This window comes from Saccostrea cucullata, unplaced genomic scaffold (assembly GCF_032062105.1).
Source record: "Saccostrea cucullata isolate Sc308-1 unplaced genomic scaffold, CSIRO_AGI_Scuc_v1 ctg2036, whole genome shotgun sequence".
In the NCBI taxonomy this organism is placed as follows: Eukaryota; Metazoa; Mollusca; class Bivalvia; order Ostreida; family Ostreidae; genus Saccostrea; species Saccostrea cuccullata.
The window spans coordinates 52,284-77,270 of NW_026936990.1; the positions used below are offsets into that span (position 1 = coordinate 52,284).

Consider the following 24,987-nt stretch of genomic DNA (forward strand, 5'->3'; position numbering starts at 1 on the left):
GTGTAGGATTAACACTGATTAACCAGCCTCTATAACCAGGTAGAGCGCATGCGCGGAACAAATTTACATCGAGAGCAGCAGGGAGGAAACTCGGAATATATGGGTGTTGCTAAAACGCGGAACGGAAAACGGAACGGAAAGCGAAACGGAACGGAAAACGGAATACATATTATTTTTTTAATTCACTTAAAATACACAATTTTTATCATAAACTATATAATTTATTCATATTAAATCCCCTATTATTAAAAGCAGGTTATTAAGTCATATACAATGTCTTATTCACGAAAATCGCTAATAAAGAATGATGTATCTGAATCGAATTTGAAAATGTGTTTTGGGGTGGGGAATAAACTTACTTGAAAAGAGTTTTACAAGCGGAAAAGACAAAAGACAATTTTTTTTTATTGGAAGGGGGGGTGTTCTAAGTCCAACATCTTGAACAGTACTTTTTTACACAAACTTACTACATGAATTGCATTAGCAAAAACTGTTGGGTTTCTATGGTGGCATATTTCTGCCCCTTGTGTGCAAGTTATTTTTCTATCAAATATGTCGACATGCAAGATAAATATGTTGACATGCAAGATAGTTATGTCAACATGCAATATAAATATGTTGACATGCAAGAAAACTGCAATCAAATAAGAATTATAAAAAATCTTCAAAAATCTCAAATATCGCCCACATGTGACATCCAACATGCTAGATGCTACTTATTTATGTTAACATGCAACTTATTTATGTTGACATGCAACTTAGTTATGTTGACATGCAACTTATTTATGTTTACATGCAACATATTTATGTCGACATGCAACTTAGTTATGTTGACATGCGAGATAAATATGTTGACATGCAACTTATTTATGTCTCCATGCAACTTATTTATGTTGACATGCAACTTATTTATGTTGACATGCAACTTATTTATGTTGACATGCAACTTATTTATGTTGACATGCAAGATGAATATGTTGATATGCAAGGTGAATATGTTGACATGCAACATATTTATGTCGACATGCAACTTATTTATGATGGCATGCTGTTTGTTTGAAAGAGGGTGCAGTTTAATCAAAATCTGTGGTTGCAGTGAATGAGAGGCTTAACCTCTGAACGTTCATCTGGTTTCTACACAACTGACAAGGTAAAATCTTGTTTTAAATCTGATATAAAACTGATGTTGGATGTAATGAAGATCGATCTTTTGATTGATTAATCTGGTAATTTGTATAATCCTTACTGATAGTAATTCTTGATGTCAATATCTCTTTTGGTCAGAGTGCCCATTTCTTGAATAATATGTGTACTTCATGTTGCTATTATTTGATTAAACATAATACTTTTAGTTCTTCACTATTTTTAGTGGTTGGATCCAGGAATCTTGAAAAGGGGGGCCCCAACCAGTTTTGGTCGGGGTAAGGGCCCAAGACCACACCAAAAAAATTGATTTATTAAATCTTATGTGTATTTCGGACACAGAGGAGGAGCCCGGACCCCCTGCCCCCTCTAAACCCGACAGTGCTATCTTATATAAGTTTAATTGAATTGCAATTTTTTTATATGATAAACTCTTACAAGCCAAATCGTGGTGTATTTATAGAATAATTTAGTTTGGTGTAAATTTACACACGTAGAAAGCAAAACAAAAATTCATTGTGTATAAAAAAAATTTCCCAATTTTTTTTCAGCGACAAAAATACAACATGGTGAAAATATCTATACAACTGCTCTGGCTCAACGTTTGGTTGTGGACGGACTACCTCTCAGCGAGAATGAAATGATTGCTGTTTATTACCACTCTGGTTATACTATTCAGGAAATTATTGGATATCTTGCGACCAGAAATAACATTGCTCTTAGTGCAAGACAAATTCATCGAGTTTTAAGGGAAATGAATCTGACGAGAGGACATTGTAACGGTTATTCTACATGAACTTTCAGGCTCGGGGTGACATAGGCTATAGAGGAATGAGGAGGCGTCTGCTAATCGACCATAACCTCAATGTGTCTTGTGAATTGGTGCGCCTTGCATTAACTGTTTTGGACGCAGAAGGTGTAATAAGGCGTAGACAACGTCGTCTTCAGCGTAAAAGGTACATTAACGAAGGGCCGAATTTTTGTGTAAGTTCATCTAGATGGCTGGGCCAAGTTAAAACCATTCGGAATTTCCATTCATGGCTGTGTAGATGGCTTTTCAAGATGTATTCTCTGGCTCAGAGCTTGCAATTCTAACAAAAACCCTGAGTATATACTGTAGAAGTACTTTTTTCCGCGTGGTATTAATTTACACTATGTACGCGGTCACAAATTTTCCGCGGAAATTTGTCTAAGCGTACTTAATATAAATGTAATGCATACAGTGACAGTCTGAGGAATCCGCGTAATTTTCTACCCGCGGATTAAACAGAAATTGAGATTCCGCGGAATTATGACCCCGTGGAAAAAAGTACGTCTACAGTATCCAGATTTTATATAGATTATATCAAAGAAATAAACGGGGTCCCTCTAGTCGTATACGCAGACAGGGGTACTGAGAACTCCATAGTTCGAGATTTGCAATACGATTTGCGATGGAATCACCAGGATTCCTTGCAAGGACTATCAAGTTTTAGGTATGGATCGTCTTATAGAAATACAAGAATAAAGCGATTTTGGCGGTGTTTGCGTACGAGAAATGTGTGGCAATTTTTGGATAAATTACTTTAAGGATATGGATAATTTAGGTGTTTTTGACACCTCCGACATAGTCCACCTGGAATGTGCTTGGTATTGTTTCTTACCAATTATCACCAGAGAACTGAACAGAATTATACAGCTTTGGAATGAACACACAATTAGAAGAAACCGCAATGCAGATTGTCCGTCTGGAAAACCAGATGTTATGTATTTTCAGCCCAAAATTTACCAAACAAGAGATTTCAAAATGCCTGTACCTGAAAATCTGAATGGCACAGAACAAGAATATTGTGCCTACCCTCCTGCAAATGGTGTTTCAATGGAATTTGAAGTTATTGGTACTCAAATAAGAATGGATGGAAAACGGTTTGAATTACCCACCAAACACAGTAGAAGAAGCAACAGAACTCTTTATCCGAATAACAGACTTTGTAGATCGCTTATAAATTACATGTATCTACATACATTTACTTGACTCTTGTCGTTTTAAGGAGGTACATTTTTCTTTATGTTCCGAATATTGTTTGATAAAGGAATGAGAAATTGTATGTTTGAGAGGCTTTGTGTATTTAATTGCAACTGTGTATTACTAGTAAAGTATATATATAAATAGTACATAATATATATAATTGTTTTTTTTTTAAATCTGCTTTAACCGTCAAGGTCAAAAATCATAGTAAATTCAGAAAATTGTTACGAGTACTGTTGAGTGTTGAAGTAAGAGTACAAAAGAGTATTTTCCTATGGAATAAAGAATGCATTTGGTCAGCAGGTTTTTTTGATAACTAGGCCAAACTTTTAATTCATGGTAAAAAAAAGAATTGTTCCTTTTTAAAAGGGCTGGGTGGTTGTTGCCATTTCCAGACTATATTGATTTTCTTTAGAAGAAGAGCTCAATATAAAGGTATACAAAAATGTTTAAATTTTTAAACTAAAATATATGAAAATTCTGATTGCCAATGATAGTTGAAAGCTAAAGATATCATATCTAAAAAAAAAAAAAGTTATATCTGATGGTTAATTTGTTGACCCCCCATCCTCCCTAATGAAGTTGTCTTAGGTAATGCACCTGTAAATAAAAGCTCTAGATCTCTTCTCCCTCATTCAAAGCATACCTACTTGACATTGTTACAATTTTTCTCACATCTTATATCCCCATTTTTATTGTTTAGAATATTATATTAGTTAACTGCACTTCATACCTTTTATTCTTAAACTGTTTCATGTAGAACTTCACAGAAATCATGAATCATGAGATGTCTACCATCACATAGGGCCCCACTCAAGTAATGGACAATAGGATAAAAAGCATTTCAGAGAATTTTGCTTTGACCTTGACCAATAACGAAGAAATTGTCCTGTTGGCATAAAACTTTTATTTCAGTCTCATTATCCCTTACCCAAAGCCATTTATTTTTGGTTCTGAACAAGTTTAAGCAAATGAAAAATATTATTCAAGGTCACTGCACATCCTATGACCACGACACTCTGTGGAAGTATGAACCAGACTGGACCAAGGGGAGAACAGATGTGCTTCGGACAAAGATTTTTTATATTCTGCTATGACCTTATCCTTAGACCTTGAAACATAATGCACATCCTTTAAAAGAGATCTCGGACGGACACACTTATTTCTATAGGTCGCCGCAGAGAGGGGCCCTTAAAAGTTTTATAGTCTACGGTCACGTTTCTGAATCGCCAGGACATTTTATTAAAGGAAATACAATTTATACTTTGTTGTTCACCTCATATTATAGAAAATAATTTAAACTGTAATATCTGCTTGAATAAATTTTCGATCATTAAAAGCAACTTTATTTTTACCGACAGAAAAAAATCCAGAACCGTGCCTCATTGCACATGTCTTGGGTAGTAACGAATCTGCACGCATGCACAAATGTTCATAGTTATGTATCACATAATTTCTTTTGCATTTAAATTTAATCATTTAATCATTTAATTCAAAATCTTATCATTTTGAAAATCGATCATATTTAAAAAAGTATATATCCCAAATAAAATCACACATCGATCATATTCACTGAAAACTTTGTCGCCATTCCTGGGTCTTCAGGCACTTACATTGATTGTTGATTTCATTTTTGGATATTACTGCTTCAATGCAGTAGACAACATTTTGATGGTTTGGAAGCAAAATTGAAAAACTAACCAAAAAAAAAAATTCAAACGAGGGTTGTTAAGATTTCTTAAAGGAAAATTAAATGTTGCTTAACTTTGATAAATCACAAGACTTACTGAAATTAAAAACCAAAAAAAAAAAAACCTTTCAACTTGTGTGTATGATATTTTTTCGCAAGTGAGTCATTTGGTTCATTAAAACACAATGTTATCTTTCTTTGACAATGCACGTTGTGTTTTAATACCCTTTTTACATTGAACTCACCAGGTTTCAATGAAGATATTATATATGTGGAAAAATGAATTTATTAAGAATATTCAGTTTCAATAAAATTGAAAAAGGTAATACGTTGAATGTCGACATAAATATGCTGCAAGTTTACATAAATAAGTTGCATGTCAACATATTAATCTTGCATGTCAACATAAATAAGTTGCATGTTAACATAAATAACTTCCATGTCGACAAAAATAAGTTGCCTGTCAACATATTTATCTCGCATGTCAACATAACTAAGTTGCATGCCAACTTAACCAAGTTGCATGTCAACATAAATATGTTGCATGTCGACATAAATAAGTTGTATGTCAACATATATATCTCGCATGTCAACATAACCAAGTTACATGTCGACATAGATATGTTGCATGTCAACATATTTATCTTGCATGTTAACATAAATAAGTTGCATGTTAACATAAATAAGTAGCATCTAGCATGTTGGATATCACATGTGAGCGATATTTGAGATTTTTGAAGATTTTTTATAATTTTTATTTGATTGCAATTTTTTTGCATGTCAACACATTTATATTGCATGTTGACATAACTATCTTGCATGTCAACATATTTATCTTGCATGTCGACATATTTGATAGAAAAATAACTTGCACACAAGGGGCAAAAATATGCCACCATAGGTTTCAGTAAAAAGCTCTGGAGCTAATTTCAAAAGGAAAGGGCGGACCTTTTGAAACTTTTCAGACCTTTCCAAAGAGCGGGAAAATAAACTGAAATGTTTCACCATTCATTCATATCCACCTTGACCCCCCCTTCCCCCTTTACTCACGCACACATGTACCACATACAAACTATAACTTCATTAAATGTAAAGATGCTACATTATTAACACAGAAAAGTTTCTCCACTGTATCCAGAATTTTACTATATAGGAAGCTGCTCTATTTTGTATAAAATTCAAACAAATGAAGTTTACACATTAGAGGTGTTTATCTGAGCTTGCCGGAAAGGTCTGCCATAATCTTAGGATTTTTAAAAATAATTTTCATTCTCTTTAACATTGTCTTGATATCAGATATTTGCCCCCCCCCCCCCCATTTTTCCAGACAAAACCTTTTTACTATAGAAATGTTTATTGAAACCTCCACACTTTGTTGATTTAAAAAGTAGTTAGTAACTGTACAAAAAAAGTATTGAAAAACATTGGAGCAGGAACTTATTCCCCCCTCCCGAATCATACATTTGTGTTTTTTTCCGCTTGTCAAATTCTTTCCAGATAAGTTTAACCCCACCACCACCCACCCACCCTACCCCCCCCCCCCCCCCACACACACACACACACACAAACTTTCAAATTCAATTCTTTGTCACTGCTATGTCAGCAATTTTCGTGAATGAAGGATATGGAGATAACGAACAGTTTTCAACATCGAAAGTCTATAAAACAATACAAAATAGGAGCAGTGCAAGGACCTCCAAAACATCAGAGGTGGTATAAGGTGCCATGGAGGAGTGAGCATCCCCTGCCGACCGGTCACACCCACCGTGTGCTCCTTGTCATTATTTCCGGGAAATAACGGAAAAATCCGTCGTCAATTCAGTGTATAAATAATGGAGTAACAAGTAGTATGAAAAACGTCAGTCAGCATTTGACTCAATGATAAATTGTATTGGCTGACAAGGTCATTGTATCGACGATAGAACGTACGAAATGATGACTTTAAGCGAGACTGTTTATAAATATTCTTGTTTCATTAACTTGTTTGTCAATAAAAAAAAAGAGGTTGAACATGACTTAATAAACTTATTTTATAATAGGGAATTGAATGTGTTTAAAATATACTGTTTATGACAAACATTGTGTATGATAAGTGATTTAATATTTATTTCGTTTTCCGTTCCGTTCCGTTTTCCGTTCCGCGTTTTTGCAACACACAGAATATATAACGAAAACTAGTATTGCTATTCTCAGATGCAGAAATTTATGCATAATTCAATAAAATTTTATTTAAAAAGCAGAAGAATTAATAAGTTTGCTATTAACTTTGCAATTAGTTTTTATTTGTTCATTTAATCTTTTAGTCATTCATTTATTTTTTTAATTGTAATAATTATAAATAAGATACTTAACTGATATATTCATTATTTGTTTGTTTATGTATGAATACATTCTTTTTTTTCATTAATTAATGGTATTATTCTAATGAGTAATTAAATCTTCTATTAATTAATCAATTATGGTTTATTTATTATTTCTAATAATTAAGTAAATGTTTGTTTTACTAATAAATAATTTATTCATTTATTTATAATATTCATTCCTTTTTATAATTATTCTTTTAAAATTAGTCAATTAATTTATTTATTTATTATTTTAATTATCTTTTTATTTATTTTGACATTTATTTATTTATTAATCTTTTGTTTTATTTATTTATTCATATTATTTTTGTTATAGACAGGTTCTGTTTATGTATTGCCAGGGTTTGTATACCCATCACCAAGGTCTATATACCCATCACCAGGGCCCATATTATCTATCACCAGGGTTTATACATGTATACCCATCACCAGGGTCTATATACCTTTCACCAGGGTCTAAATACCCATCACCAGGGTCTAAATAATCTATCAAAAGGGTTTGTTTCCCATCACCAGGGTTTGTATACCCATCACCAAGGTCTATATACCCATCACCAGGGTCTATATTATCTATCACCAGGGATTGTATACCCATCACCGGGGTCTATATACCCATCAACAGGGTCTGTATTACCCATCACCAGAGTCTATATACCCATCACCAGGATCTATATACCCATCACCAGGGCATATATTACACATCAGCAGGGTCTGTATACCCATCACCAGGGTTTGTATACCCATCACCAGGGTCTATATACCCATTACCAGGGTCTAAATAATCTATCAGAAGGGTTTGTTTCCCATCACCAGGGTTTGTATACCCATCACCAAGGTCTATATACCCATCGCCAGGGTCTATATTATCTATCACCAGGGATTGTATACCCATCACCGGGGTCTATATACCCATCACCAGGGTCTGTATTACCGATCACCAGAGTCTATATACCCATCACCAGGGTATATATTACCCATCACCAGGGTCTGTATACCCATCACCAGGGTTTATATACCCATCACCAGGGTCTATATACCCATCACTAGGGTTTGTATACCCATCACCATGGTCTAATATGCATTACCAGGGTCTGTATACCCATCACCAAGGTCTGTATTACCCATCACCAGGGTCTATATACCCATCACCAGGGTCTATAATATCAATCACCAGGGTTTGTTTACCCATTACAAGGGTTTGTATACCCATCACCAGGGTCTGTATTACCCATCACCAGGGTCTGTATTACCAATCACCAGGGTCTATTTACCATCACCAGGGTCTGTATTACCCATCACCAGGGTCTGTATTACCCATCACCAGGGTCAATATACCCATCACCAAGGTCTGTATTACCCATCACCAGAGTCTATATAACCATCACCAAGATATATATACCCATCACCAGGGTCTATAACCCATCACCAGATCTATATACCCATCACCAGGGTTTGTATACCCATCACCAGGGTCTATATACCCATCACCAGGGTCTAAATTATCTATCACAAGGGTTTGTTTCCAATCACCAGGGTCTATATACCCATCACCAAGGTCTATATACCCATCACCAGGGTCTATATTATCCATCACCAGGGATTGTATACCAATCACCGGGGTTTGTATTACCGATCACCAGAGTCTATATACCCATCACCAGGGTATATATTACCCATCACCAGGGTCTATATACCTATCACCAGGGTTTGTATACCCATCACCATGGTCTAATATGCATTACCAGGGTCTGTATACCCATCACCAAGGTCTGTATTACCCATCACCAGGGTCTGTATTACCCATCACAGGGTCTATATACCCATCACCAGGGTCTGTATTACCCATCACCAGGGTTTATATACCCATCACCAGGGTCTATATACCCATCACCAGGGTTTGTATACCCATCACCATGGTCTAATATGCATTACCAGGGTCTGTATACCCATCACCAAGGTCTGTATTACCCATCACCAGGGTCTGTATTACCCATCACCAGGGTCTGTATTACCCATCACCAGGGTCTATATACCCATCACAAGGGTCTGTATTACCCATCACCAGGGTCTATATACCCATCACCAGGGTCTGTATTACCCATCACCAGGGTCTGTATTACCCATCACCAGGGTCTATATACCCATCACCAGGGTCTGTATTACCCATCACCAGGGTCTGTATTACCCATCACCAGGGTCTATATACCCATCACTAGGGTCTGTATTACCCATCACCAGGGTCTGTATTACCCATCAGCAGGGTCTGTATTACCCATCAGCAGGGTCTGTATTACCCATCACCAGGATCTGTATTATCCATCAGCAGGGTCTATATACCCATCACCAGGGTCTTTATTACCAATCACCAGGGTCTATTTACCCATCACCAGGGTCTGTATTACCCATGACCAGGGTCTATATACCCATCACCAGGGTCTGTATTACCCATCACCAGGGTCAATATACACATCACCAGGGTCTGTATTACCCATCACCAGAGTCTATATAACCATCACCAAGATATATATATACCCATCACCAGGGTCTATAACCCATCACCAGGATCTATTTACCCATCACCAGGGTTTGTATACCCATAACCAGGGTCTATATACCCATTACCAGGGTCTAAATAATCTATCACAAAGGTTTGTTTCCCATCACCAGGGTTTGTATACCAATCACCAAGGTCTACATACCCATCACCAGGGTCTATATTATCTATCACCAGGGATTGTATACCCATCACCAGGGTTTATATACCCATCACCAGGGTCTGTATTACCGATCACCAGAGTCTATATACCCATCACCAAGGTATATATTACACATCACCAGGGTCTGTATACCCATCACCAGGGTTTATATACCCATCACCAGGGTTTGTATACCCATCACCAGGGTCTAATATGCATTACCAGGGTCTGTATACCCATCACCAAGGTCTATATACCCATCACCAGGGTCTATATTATCTATCACCAGGGATTGTATACCCATCACCGGGGTCTATATACCCATCACCAGGGTCTGTATTACCGATCACCAGAGTCTATATACCCATCACCAGGGTATATATTACCCATCACCAGGGTCTGTATACCCATCACCAGGGTTTATATACCCATCACCAGGGTCTATATACCCATCACCAGGGTTTGTATACCCATCACCATGGTCTAATATGCATTACCAGGGTCTGTATACCCATCACCAAGGTCTGTATTACCCATCAACAGGGTCTATATACCCATCACCAGGGTCTATAATATCAATTACCAGGGTTTGTTTACCCATCACAAGGGGTTGTATACCCATCACCAGAGTCTGTATTACCCATCACCAGGGTCTGTATTACCAATCACCAGGGTCTATTTACCATCACCAGGGTCTGTATTACCCATCACCAGGGTCAATATACCCATCACCAAGGTCTGTATTACCCATCACCAGAGTCTATATAACCATCACCAAGATATATATACCCATCACCAGGGTCTATAACCCATCACCAGATCTATATACCCATCACCAGGGTTTGTATACCCATCACCAGGGTCTAAATTATCTATCACAAGGGTTTGTTTCCAATCACCAGGGTCTATATACCCATCACCAAGGTCTATATACCCATCACCAGGGTCTATATTATCTATCACCAGGGATTGTATACCAATCACCGGGGTCTGTATAACCGATCACCAGAGTCTATATACCCATCACCAGGGTATATATTACCCATCACCAGGGTCTGTATACCCATCACCAGGGTTTATATACCCATCACCACGGTCTATATACCCATCACCAGGGTTTGTATACCCATCACCATGGTCTAATATGCATTACCAGGGTCTGTATACCCATCACCAAGGTCTGTATTACCCATCACCAGGGTCTGTATTACCCATCACAGGGTCTATATACCCATCACCAGGGTCTGTATTACCCATCACCAGGGTTTATATACCCATCACCAGGGTCTATATACCCATCACCAGGGTTTGTATACCCATCACCATGGTCTAATATGCATTACCAGGGTCTGTATACCCATCACCAAGGTCTGTATTACCCATCACCAGGGTCTATATACCCATCACCAGGGTCTATAATATCAATTACCAGGGTTTGTTTACCCATCACAAGGGTTTGTATACCCATCACCAGGGTCTGTATTACCCATCACCAGGGTCTGTATTACCAATCACCAGGGTCTATTTACCATCACCAGGGTCTGTATTACCCATCACCAGGGTCAATATACCCATCACCAAGGTCTGTATTACCCATCACCAGAGTCTATATAACCATCACCAAGATATATATACCCATCACCAGGGTCTATAACCCATCACCAGATCTATATACCCATCACCAGGGTTTGTATACCCATCACCAGGGTCTATATACCCATCACCAGGGTCTAAATTATCTATCACAAGGGTTTGTTTCCAATCACCAGGGTCTATATACCCATCACCAAGGTCTATATACCCATCACCAGGGTCTATATTATCCATCACCAGGGATTGTATACCAATCACCGGGGTCTATATTACCGATCACCAGAGTCTATATACCCATCACCAGGGTATATATTACCCATCACCAGGGTCTGTATACCCATCACCAGGGTTTATATACCCATCACCACGGTCTATATACCCATCACCAGGGTTTGTATACCCATCACCATGGTCTAATATGCATTACCAGGGTCTGTATACCCATCACCAAGGTCTGTATTACCCATCACCAGGGTCTGTATTACCCATCACAGGGTCTATATACCCATCACCAGGGTCTGTATTACCCATCACCAGGGTTTATATACCCATTCACCAGGGTCTATATACCCATCACCAGGGTTTGTATACCCATCACCATGGTCTAATATGCATTACCAGGGTCTGTATACCCATCACCAAGGTCTGTATTACCCATCACCAGGGTCTGTATTACCCATCACAGGGTCTATATACCCATCACCAGGGTCTGTATTACCCATCACCAGGGTCTATATACCCATCACAAGGGTATGTATTACCCATCACCAGGGTCTATATACCCATCACCAGGATCTATATACCCATCACCAGGGTATTTATTACCCATCACCAGGGTCTGTATTACCCATCACCAGGGTCTGTATTACCCATTACCAGGGTCTGTATTACCCATCACCAGGGTCTGTATTACCCATCACCAGGGTCTGTATTACCCATCACCAGGGTCTGTATTACCCATCACCAGGGTCTATATACCCATCACCAGGGTCCGTTTTACCCATCACAATGGGTCTGTATTACCCATTACCAGGGTCTGTATTACTCATCACCAGGGTCTGTATTACCCATCAGCAGGGTCCGTATTACCCATCAGCAGGGTCTGTATTACCCATCACCAGGATCTGTATTATCCATCAGCAGGGTCTATATACCCATCACCAGGGTCTTTATTACCAATCACCAGGTTCTATTTACCCATCACCAGGGTCTGTATTACCCATGACCAGGGTCTATATACCCATGACCAGGGTCTGTATTACCCATCACCAGGGTCAATATACACATCACCAGGGTCTGTATTACCCATCACCAGAGTCTATATAACCATCACCAAGATATATATATACCCATCACCAGGGTCTATAACCCATCACCAGGATCTATTTACCCATCACCAGGGTTTGTATACCCATCACCAGGGTCTATATACCCATTACCAGGGTCTAAATAATCTATCACAAAGGTTTGTTTCCCATCACCAGGGTTTGTATACCAATCACCAAGGTCTATATACCCATCACCAGGGTTTATATTATCTATCACCAGGGATTGTATACCCATCAGCAGGGTTTATATTCTCATCACCAGGGTCTGTATTACCGATCACCAGAGTCTATATACCCATCACCAAGATATATATTACCCATCACCAGGGTCTGTATACCCATCACCAGGGTTTATATACCCATCACCAGGGTCTATATACCCATCACCAGGGTTTGTATACCCATCACCAGGGTCTAATATGCATTACCAGGGTCTGTATACCCATCACCAAGGTCTGTATTACCCATCACCAGGGTCTATATACCCATCACCAGGGTCTATAATATCAATCACCAGGGTTTGTTTACCCATCACAAGGGTTTGTATACCCATAACCAGGGTCTATATACCCATCACCAGGGTTTGTATACCCATCACAAGAGTCTATATACCCATCACCAGGATGTATATACCCATGTCCAGCGTATGTATTACCCATCACCAGGGTTTGTATACCCATCACCAGGGTCTATATACCCATAACCAGGGTCTAAATCATCTATCACCAGGGTTTGTATACCCATCAGCAAGGTTTGTATACCCATCACCATGGTCTACATAACCCATCAGCAGGGTTTGTATACCCATCACCAGAGTTTGTTTACCCATCACCAGGGTTTGTATACCCATCACCAAGGTTTGTATACCCATCACCAGAGTTTGTATACCCATCACCAGAGTTTGTATCACCCATCACCAGGGTTTGTATTACCCATCACCAGAGTTTGTATACCCATCACCAGGGTATATATATCCATCACCAGAGTTTGTATACCCATCACTAGGGTTTGTTTACCCATCAACAGGGTCTATATACCCATCACCATGGTCTGTATTGCCCATCACCAAGGTCTATATACCCATCACCAGGGTCTATTTTATTCGCGTGCGAGAAATATCTGCGAGTTCTGCGACTTCCTTTTATTCGCAAATATTAATCGCCGGGAACCATTTTGCTAGGGATTTGTAGAGAATGTATTTTCGGTCTCGAAAATAAATCGTCGCGGAATAATTCTAAACTTACGAATAAAAGATGACTCAATAATAGTTGGTTTACAGTACCCATTATGGCACGCCGATTGGTTCAAAATTATTTTCTGCACGACCTTAAACAAAAATTACACGAGTAAGTAAAACCTTACACAAAGTGAGGAAAGTATACACAGAATTATTTAAATTTACACATACTACAGAAAAACTACACAATCAACAAAATATTTACACGATATAGTGAGAAAATTACACAAACGTAAAAAGGAAAACTGCACGAGTAAGAATACAACATCGACATAATATACGGCGCATCCTCATTGCGCACATTTCATTAATATTCATTAGAGAACAGCTCAGGGTAGCTTGGATGCTTGAAACATATACCTATAAATTTATCCTAAAGGATGAGTAACGTGTTGTTAATATTTATTTAATCTTTTTTAAAAGGATTCAGTCTTTTAGAATTCCGCTAGACTCTCAAGAATATGTACAATGTGTTTTATACATGTATAAATTTACACACAATCTTAAGTATGGAATATGAACACCCCCGATTAAAAACATTCTACACATGTAAATAAGGTAAAAGGGATGCATATTACCAGTTGTGTGTATAATTGTTAGATTTTTAAATTATGTCATTCCTCTATCATTGTCCATATAGCAATTTCTTTTGAAAGTGTAAAACATTGATATAGTAAAGGTCTTCATAAAAATTAATAAAAACAGCATGTGATGTAATACAGTTAACAACAAATCAAACTCTTCTCCTCCACCACCCACTGTGTGTACGTCGGTAATAATTAAGGATGTGGATGCGTGACCTTTTCATATCGAGATATTCCTCCCTGCTGGTGCTGGAATGAAAGACACCTGTACGCTAATCGATTTATAGTTATTTGACACATCAATAATACCTTTTGATTAAGGATTACTAGCAATTAATACAGAGATTTTGATGCAATGTTGCGATCATCTGGGTTGTGGAATTTGACAGAAAACTTTTTGGAAATAAACAGTAAAAAATAGAAATAAGGCAAATATTTGCGCAACTTTAAGTTTTATATTGAAACGATCGTATATAATATTTTTTTAAATACAACTATGTATGTGACAATGTAGAACATGTAGTCTTCAGTTTTGAACAATGTATAGTTATTTCATAAATATCCATGTGAATGTAGAAAAATTGTATGTTGTCGTTTTAGTTATGTGAATTTAAGCTTAATATATTGTTGTTTTTTTTTAATGTAGTTTGCTTTGAATAGGTAAAATGCATAATAAAGGAGTTAAAACAATTTAAAATTATAATATACAGACACATATAATACCGGTATAGCATCGCTTTTGATAGTGGGGAGGGGGTTAGAATCTTTTTGACAAATTACCTGAAAAGCCTAATTGCATGAAAAGCGAAAAAAGGGGGTTGGGAAGTGTCCAAACTCGAAAATCCTATTTCGTTGAGGTAGTGAGGCACCTTCAATATTCCACCTTCTTTTCGAAACACATAAGCATATATTACTTAGATTTAAACTACCAAACAAAAAAGGGGATAGGGCTTTTCAGTGGATATTTACGATAGAAAAAGGTTATGTTTGCCAAGGAAAAGAAAACGAAAAGGGGGAAGGGACATGCCCCATCTGATGCTACTGGCTGAAATATTTTTCTATGAATTTAAGCGTACATGAAATAGTCGATCGAAATCAGGATTGCAATTCAACCTAAAACAATAGCGATAAATATTGTAATTAACCGTCCATATCCTGGAATTTGCGTTCGACCTAACAACATTTAAAAATTGGAGGATAGGTGTTATTACAAAAAACTTAAATTTAGTGTTTGGGAAATAATAAATTATTAAAATTTTATGAATACGAATTCTAAATGTAAAGAGAATTTGTTGTCTTGGAAAATATTTGCAAAAATCGTGCTCTATTTGGAACATGATGTATTTGCATTTTTCAAGAATGATAAAACAAGTTCTATATTCTTTCCATTTATTATCATGCAGATGTATTTAGTAATTCACAATGTTTTAAAAGTCTTGGTGTGTCATTATGGTCCAACGATTTGAAACTTAAATAAATTTATATTGGGACTCCAATCCATCCACGAACCAGGTCCGCCACTGATCATGTGTTTTTCCATAGCCAGGATTATTTGAGTAGAGTTTTGTTATTTCATTTGGACAAATGTTTTCATTTTTAATAAAAATGACCAGATAAACCGAGAATACTAGTATACTTATTTACTCTAAGTGCTTTGTACATGCGCTTTTGAAAACAGTTATCAAGTAATCGCCATTACGAATGAAGGCAACGCTTACAAAAAATGTCTTGTTTTTATTTAGAAGTTTATAACTGAAAATATGAAATATCATGGAAAAAAAAATCATAACAAAAAGTAGGCTACAGATATCCAACCAAAATTGATATCGGATATTTTATAAGTTTGGATATATATGTAAATAGAAATAAAATATTTTTATGTTTGACTTTAAAAATACGTTGTGTACATCTAAGATAATCCTCACTTTGTATACAATTGTATATATCCAGCCAACTGAATTTCCTATTCCGAAATGGGGAAAAAATCTCCTCAAATGAATTTTTTTTAAATCAAGATCCTTGTCAACCGTATACTGTACGTCCATCGTTAGGTACTTTTAGTTCGAGCCCAGTGCATCATATGCAATGGTACTTTTTTTTTACCCCGCATTGTAGCACAAACGTGCGATTCATTCTTGTTACAATTTTTGTCCGGCATCATATAATACATCCTTGATCCCAGTCAATATAAGAAAAACATAGAATTTTCAAAAAGCTTTTAAATACTCTCGCATAGATCAGAAGGAAACACTTCATTCGAAATCGCCGGCGCGGATCCCGACCTTTTTTCCCGGGGGGGGGGGTCCACCCCAGTCAAAAAAAAAATCCAATCCCAGAAATTTCTTGACAAGCAAAAAAAAAAAAAAAAAAAAAAACTAAACTCGCCCAAACGTCAAAAACCTATTTCGTGGGGGGGGGGGGTGGGGGGGGGGGGGGGGGGGTGGGGGGGTAGTGGTGACTTCTATTGCCTCAAATCTTTCACTTTTCATACGCATTTCACACATATTCGCGTTTACCAAGGGGGGGGGGGTCGGCGTCCGCCAGGGGGGGTCCATGGTTACTTTTTTCTTGTTTTAGTATATACATTATTTAACCTGGTAAATTCCAGGGGGGGTCCAGACCCCCCCGACCCACCCTCTAGATCCGCGCATGAGTCGGATTGTAAAAAAGCAACTTTCATCCTCGATAACATTCAGCTTAGCATACATGAAGAGATAAAGAGTACAGAAAACCAAGAACACGATGAATATTCTATGTGCATAGTAATGATATGCGCAGCTGTATGCGCAGTAAAATTGTTTGTGTAATTTTTAGTTTCTTCTGCTCGTGCAATTTTCGATTTTTGTTTGTGCATATTAAACACTTTAATCGTGTAAAAAATTTCAGATTCGTGTACTTTTTGTTATGTTTGTGTTAAAATCTTTCAAACTAGATCTATGTGCAATTTTTACCGATACGTGCATTTTTATTTTACTCGTGTATATTTTTCTTCTAGCTCGTGTATAAAATCGTGATCGTTGTGCAGAAAATAATTTTGAACCAATCGGCGTGCCATAACCCATCACCAGGGTCTATATACCCATCACCAGGATCTATATACCCATCGCCAGGGTTTGTATTACCCATCACCAGGATCTATATACCCATCACCAGGGTCTGTATTACCCATCACCAGGGTATATATTACCCATCACCAGGGTCTATATACCCATCACCAGGGTCTATATACCCATCACCAGGGTCTGTATTACCCATCACCAGGGTCTGTATACCCATCACCAGGGTCTGTATTACCCATCACCAGGGTCTATATACCCATCACCAGGGTCTATATACCCATCACCAGGGTCTGTATTACCCATCACCAGGGTCTGTATTACCCATCACCAGGGTCTATTTACCCATCACCAGGGTCTGTTTTACCCATCACCAGGGTCTTTATTACCCATCACCAGGGTCTATATACCCATCACCAGGGTCTGTATTACCCCTCACCAGGGTCAATATACCCATCACCAGGGTCTGTATTACCCATCACCAGAGTCTATATAACCATCACCAAGATATATATACCCATCACCAGAGTCTATAACCCATCACCAGGATCTATATACCCATCACCAGGGTCTGTATTACCCATCACCAGGGTCTATATACCCATCACCAGGGTCTATAACCCATCACCAGGATCTATATATACCCATCACCAGGGTCTGTATTACCCATCACCAGGGTCTATATACGCATCACCAGAGTCTTTATTCATCATGACCGGGTTCTGTATACCACTCTACAGGTTCTATTTACCCATCACTAGAGTCATTACCGCTATTATTGCAAATCATCAAGGTTTGTATATTTATATCTAGGGTAGGTATTACCTGTCACGTACCAGGGTCTACTTACTTATTACCAGTCTCTGTAATTGATCACTTTTTACTATATTAACAATGGTGTATCAGAAAGAGTCTGTATTTGCAAGGGTTTGATTTTTAATATAACCAAGAGTATGTGCATCGCAGAGGGTCGTTGTCAAGGGTCTCGGTATCAACAAGGGTCTATTGTTATATTCCTGTTATTAGTTTGACCTTTTTACTGACTTTCGTTTATTAGTAAAACCAGTTGATGCTGTATCATTATTAGCCAATCAGATAATTTCTTTTGTTTTATGTGCGAGTCTGTTATGTAATAGAATAAACGTGTTCAGCTTCCATGTGTTCATCACTCTGGGTCCAACGTCTATCAAATACCTCATAATCTAACATCTATGACTCTATGTATCACGCAGGGTCTTTGTCACCAAGGGTCTATGTATCATAAAAAGTATGTATATTACTAATGCCCTGTGTTTTACCAACGGTGTATGTATCACCAAGGGACTGTATCACAAAGGTTATGTTTATCACCAAGTGCTTGTTTGTATCACCCAGGGTCTCTGTATTGCCAAGGGTACGTCTATGTATCACCGAGGGTCTGTGTATCACCAAGGGTCTGTGTATCACCAAGGGTCTATGTATCACCTAGGGTGTATGTATCACCTAGGGTCTATCTATCACCTAGGGTGTATGTATCATCTAGGGTCTATGTATCACCGAGGGTCTGTGTATCACCATGCACGGGTCTATGTATCACCTAGGGTCTATGTATCACCTAGGGTCTGTGTATCACCTTGGGTCTGTGTATCACCAAGAGTCTGTATATCACCTAGGGTCTATGTATCACCTAGGGTCTATGTATCACCTTGGGTCTATAGTATCACCGAGGGTCTGTGTATCACCTAGGGTCTATGTATCACAATGGGTCTATGTATCACCTAGGGTCTGTGTGTATCACCTAGGGTCTGTGTATCACAATGCTTTGTGTGTCACCAAGGATCTGTGTACCACCCAGGGTTTTCTCCTAGGGTCTATGTATCACTAGGGTCTATGGAACACCTAGGATCTATGTATCACCTAGTGTCTATGGAACAACTAGTATCTATGCATCACCTTTGGTCTATGTATCACTTTGGGTCTGTGTATCACATAGGGTCTGTGTATCACCAAGGGTCTATGTATCACCTAGGGTTTGTGTACTTTTTGTCCATCAGCAATGATCATTAACCCATCAGAAGAGTGTGTATACTTATTACATAGCCTGAAAAGCCATATTAAGGATTTTTCCTCTTGCGGGGTCGAAGTAAATTGTTTGTTTATGTATGTACAACTTGATTTAATACTATTATAAACTTATATTGCAATATTTGTTTCAAATACTAGTATTTGTTCTCAGCGATATTTTGACAAGAAAATAACATTTATAATTCAACTCATTAAACAGTTAAAGATTACGGTATACCTATAACTAATACCCCAATCTCGATTACTATTTTGTTTCAGACTTACTCACTAAATACGAGTACTTACATTTTAATTTTATCAAATATTAAATTAACTGAAAATATTGTACATTCAGACATTTCAACTTGTTTAAGTTAAATTAGATCGGGATCAAACGATCAATCGTAACCTGAAATCAAAAACCGAAATAACTCCTAAAATAAATAAAACATACAATTTTTAAAAAATATATATATTCATTATGTTAAACTAAAGTAGAAAAACATACAAAAAGTAGTTTAATTGCATTAAATTATAAAATATTACTAGCGTACTCTAAAATAGTCTAACGTACTAGTACAGCGTACTCTGTTTAGTATAGAACGGTTTTACTATATTATACCTGTATCAGTAAAGAAAAAAAAAGAACTAGTTTTGACATTCCGATTATGCATGCATTGGCAAACCCAGGAATCTTGAAAAAGGGGGGGGGGCAGCTGAGGTCGGAGTAGGTGCCCTCAGTCACACAAGAAATTGATAATAAATACACGTATTAATTAAATCTTATTTATAATTTGGTCACAAAAAGGAGAGGGGTCCAGATCCCCTATAAATCCATGAGTGGCATAATATGCAAATTTGAATTTAAAGCTGAAGTATAAGAAAACATTTCTTGCAAAGGAATTAAATAGGATGTTTAGTTTTCCCTTTAATGGCAACTTTTCAGACCTGAGGGGAAAAACAAACTCTAAATGTTTTACGGTCGGGATCATACCCCCCTTCCAAAAATTCACACTTTAACTTCATTGAATTTAAAGATGACACATTAATTTTACTACAGTTAAGATTTACAACTCTATCTATCCAAGAATTTAATTGACAGGAAGCGAATTTATTTTGTATAAAATTTAACAACCAGTTTTACAGTCGAAGTGTTTATCCGAAAACTAAAAACTAACAATTAGGGGACGCATGTGACTGATGTACATGCTTGCCGGAAAGGGGTGCTCTAATAGTAATCTTAAGATTTTTTTTTTTTACTTTTTATTTTTTTTTTAACAATGACCATTATTCATTTAGATACCAAATATTGCCCACCCCCCCTCAACTGTTTACCAAATATAACCTTTTTACTATAGAAATGTTCATTGAAACCCCCAACACTTTCTGTCTGTTAAATGAATGTAGTAAGTTTGTGTAAAAAAAGAACTGATAGAAATTGGAGTTGGAATTTATCATCAATTGTCTTTTTTCGCGTGTCAAGTTCGACTTTTTCCTCTACCCCCCCCCCCCCTTTTCAAAAGCGATGCTACGTCACTACTATGTCAGCAGTTTTCTTAAGAGACTTAACATGACTAAATCAATTTGTATTTATAAAGGAGTGATTTAATATGTATAACATACATCGTTTCTGAGAAAATTTATTTATTTTAAATGATTTAAAATATTTTCCGTTTCCGTTACGTTCCGCTTTCCGTTCCGTTTTCCGTTCCGCGTTTTAGTAACACCCTAATATCAGCATGCAATACATGTATTCATTTCAATAGCTATAGTTTTGTTTTCTTCTGGCCTTCTTCATAATTACATGTATATATGTTTTTCTTTGTCAGTTGACACCTTTTCTCTGCCTCTTCTGTTGGTATTTCAGTTTTCAAACACCAACAGCTGAACTAAGAAATTTGGCCCCCTTCATCAAGGCATGATTTAAGGGAAATTATCTGGAATAAATAAATTTGTCTGTAAAAGAAATTCAAATTGACACCTGTCAGTGAATTGTTAACATAAGCTTATTAAGTGGCTTAATTACTCCAACCCAAATAACATTTGATTTAGTTGACCTATGACTTACATAAGGCCTTTCTTTGGGTACCATCAAATTTGACTTTTTGAACTTGACCTTGGAGTTTGCCCCACTTCTATACAAAAATTCCCAACTTTTACTTTGGCCATAACTTTTGAATGGTAGATACTAGGACTTTCATATTTCACAAATATATTCTTTGTGACATGACCTTTCTTTGGATTCCAACATTTTTGACCTTTTGACCTTGGATCAACATAAGAAGCTTGATTACATTATCTTGAATGGTATATTTAAAACTCATCAAGCTAAAACTCTAGTTTAAGAAAAGTGAGGTCAATGCCAAAGTAATTTTAAAAAAAGGTCAAAGTCAAAAATTTAGATGCAGTTGCAAAGCGCTCATCAATATCTATCAGCATAATTCTGAAGTTTTATACAAATATCTGGTGTAATTTCTTTGAAAATTAACTTTAAACTGAGCTAAATGCCAACTGCAGCAGAAGGATATAATTATGAAAATACAGAGGACAGAGAGGACAGACATCACCCCCAGCCATATGGATCATGGTGGGGCAGATAAAATAAAGAGGGCCAGCAGGTGAACTAGGAACTGAAAATATTCATGGTGAGCGTCAGCAGTCTATTTCCTAAGACTCAGTTCTGTACAGGGTTTTGATAAAATCTGACCTTATAATTAGTGCTATATAGGATGTCAGTGACGTCAAAGGTCCCATACTCAATACTATATAGGATATTAGCGAAGGCACGGGCCCATAACTAGGTACTATAGCATGTCGGTGAAGTCAAGGGCCTCGATATTCTCAGTACTATATAGCATGTTGGTGTAGTCACGGGCCTATAACTAGGTACTATATAGGAGGTTGGTGAAGTCATGGGCCTAAAACTAGGTACTATATAGCATGTCGGTGAAGTCACGGGCCTATAACTAGGTACTATGTAGGATGTCGGTGAAGTCACGGGCCTATAACTAGGTACTACATGTATGTAGGATGTCGGCGAAGTCACGGGCCTATAACTAGGTACTTTATAGCATGTCGGTGAAGTCAAGGGCCTATAACTAGGTACTATGTAGGATGTCGGTGAAGTCACGGGCCTATAACTAGGTACTACATGTATGTAGGATGTCGGCGAAGTCACGGGCCTATAACTAGGTACTTTATAGCATGTCGGTGAAGTCAAGGGCCTATAACTAGGTACTATGTAGGATGTCGGTGAAGTCAAGGGCCTCATACTCAGTACTATTTAGGATGTAGGTGAAGTCACGGGCCTATAACTAGGTAGCATGTCTGAAGTAACGGGCCTATAAATAGGTACTATGTAGGATGTCGGTGAAGTCACGGGCCTATAACTAGGTACTTTATAGGATGTCGGCGAAGTCACGGGCCTATAACTAGGTACTTTATAGCATGTCGGTGAAGTAACGGGCCTATAAATAGGTACTATGTAGGATGTCGGTGAAGTCACGGGCCAATAACTAGGTACTACATGTATGTAGGATGTCGGCGAAGTCATGGGTCAATAGCTAGGTACTTTATAGCATGTCGGTGAAGTCACGGGCCTATAACTAGGTTTTATATAGGATGTCGGCGAAGTCATGGGCCTATAACTAGGTACTTTATAGCATGTCAGTGAAGTCACGGGCCTATAACTAGGTACTATGTAGGATGTCGGCGAAGTCACGGGCCTATAGCTAGGTACTATATAGCATGTCGGTGAAGTCACGGGCCTATAGCTAGGTACTATATAGCATGTCGGCGAAGTCACGGGCCTATAGCTAGGTACTATATAGCATGTCAGTGAAGTCACGGGCCTATTACTAGGTACTATAGAGCATGTCAGTGATGTCACGGGCCTATTACTAGGTACTTTATTGCATCTCGGTGAAGTCACGGGCCTATAGCTAGGTACTATATAGCATGTCGGTGAAGTCACGGGCCTATAACTAGGTACTATATAGCATGTCAGTGAAGTCACGGGCCTATAAATAGGTACTATATAGCATGTCAGAGAAGTCACGGGCCTATAACTAGGTACTTTATAGCATGTCAGTGAAGTCACGGGCCTATAACTAGGTTCTATATAGGATGTCGGCGAAGTCACGGGCCTATAACTAGGTACTTTATAGCATGTCAGTGAAGTCACGGGCCTATAGCTAGGTACTATATAGCATGTCAGTGAAGTCACGGGCCTATAGTTAGGTACTATATAGCATGTCAGTGAAGTCACGGGCCTATTACTAGGTACTATATAGCATGTCGGTGAAGTCACGGGCCTATAGCTAGGTTTTATATAGGATGTCGGTGAAGTCACGGGCCTATAACTAGGTACTATATAGCATGTCGGTGAAGTCACGGGCCTATAACTAGGTACTATATAGGATGTCGGTGAAGTCACGGGCCTATAACTAGGTACTATATAGCATGTCGGTGAAGTCACGGGCCTATTACTAGGTACTATATAGCATGTCGGTGAAGTCACGGGCCTATAACTAGGTACTATATAGCAGGTCGGTGAAGTCACGGGCCTATTACTAGGTACTATATAGCATGTCGGTGTAGTCACGGGCCTATTACTAGGTACTATATAGCATGTCGGTGAAGTCACGGGCCTATTACTAGGTACTATATAGCATGTCGGTGAAGTCACGGGCCTATAACTAGGTACTATATAGCATGTCGGTGAAGTCACGGGCCTATTACTAGGTACTATATAGCATGTCGGTGAAGTCACGGGCCTATAACTAGGTTCTATATAGGATGTCGGTGAAGTCACGGGCCTATAGCTAGGTACTATATAGCATGTCAGTGAAGTCACGGGCCTATAGCTAGGTACTATATGGCATGTCAGTGAAGTCACGGGCCTATAGCTAGGTACTATATATCATGTCAGTGAAGTCACGGGCCTATAACTAGGTACTATATATGCCTTATTTACAGATTCAGATTTTTGTGTACAAGTATGATATTTTATTCTATCAAGATTACTTTGTCCTAAAGTCAAATTTATAGAGTATTTTAACAAACATTTGTATTTTTCCGTCTTGTTTAATTTAAAGTCACTAGGTTCCACTTATTGCTTTCAGTCCACAACAGGAAAAAGAAATAAAGTTGACAGGACTTTCCGCACTGTTCCTGGTAGCAGTTTATTAGGGAACCAACCGCAGTAGACATAGCACGCTTCATCAAAAGTAAGTGGATATGGATTC

General features: G+C 37.9%; 1 pseudogene; it reads left to right on the forward strand.

Annotated features, from left to right (window-relative positions):
• Positions 1-1,099: 1,099 nt before the first annotated feature.
• Positions 1,100-3,163, forward strand: LOC134247017 (uncharacterized; annotated as a pseudogene).
• The last annotated feature ends 21,824 nt before the right edge of the window (positions 3,164-24,987 follow it).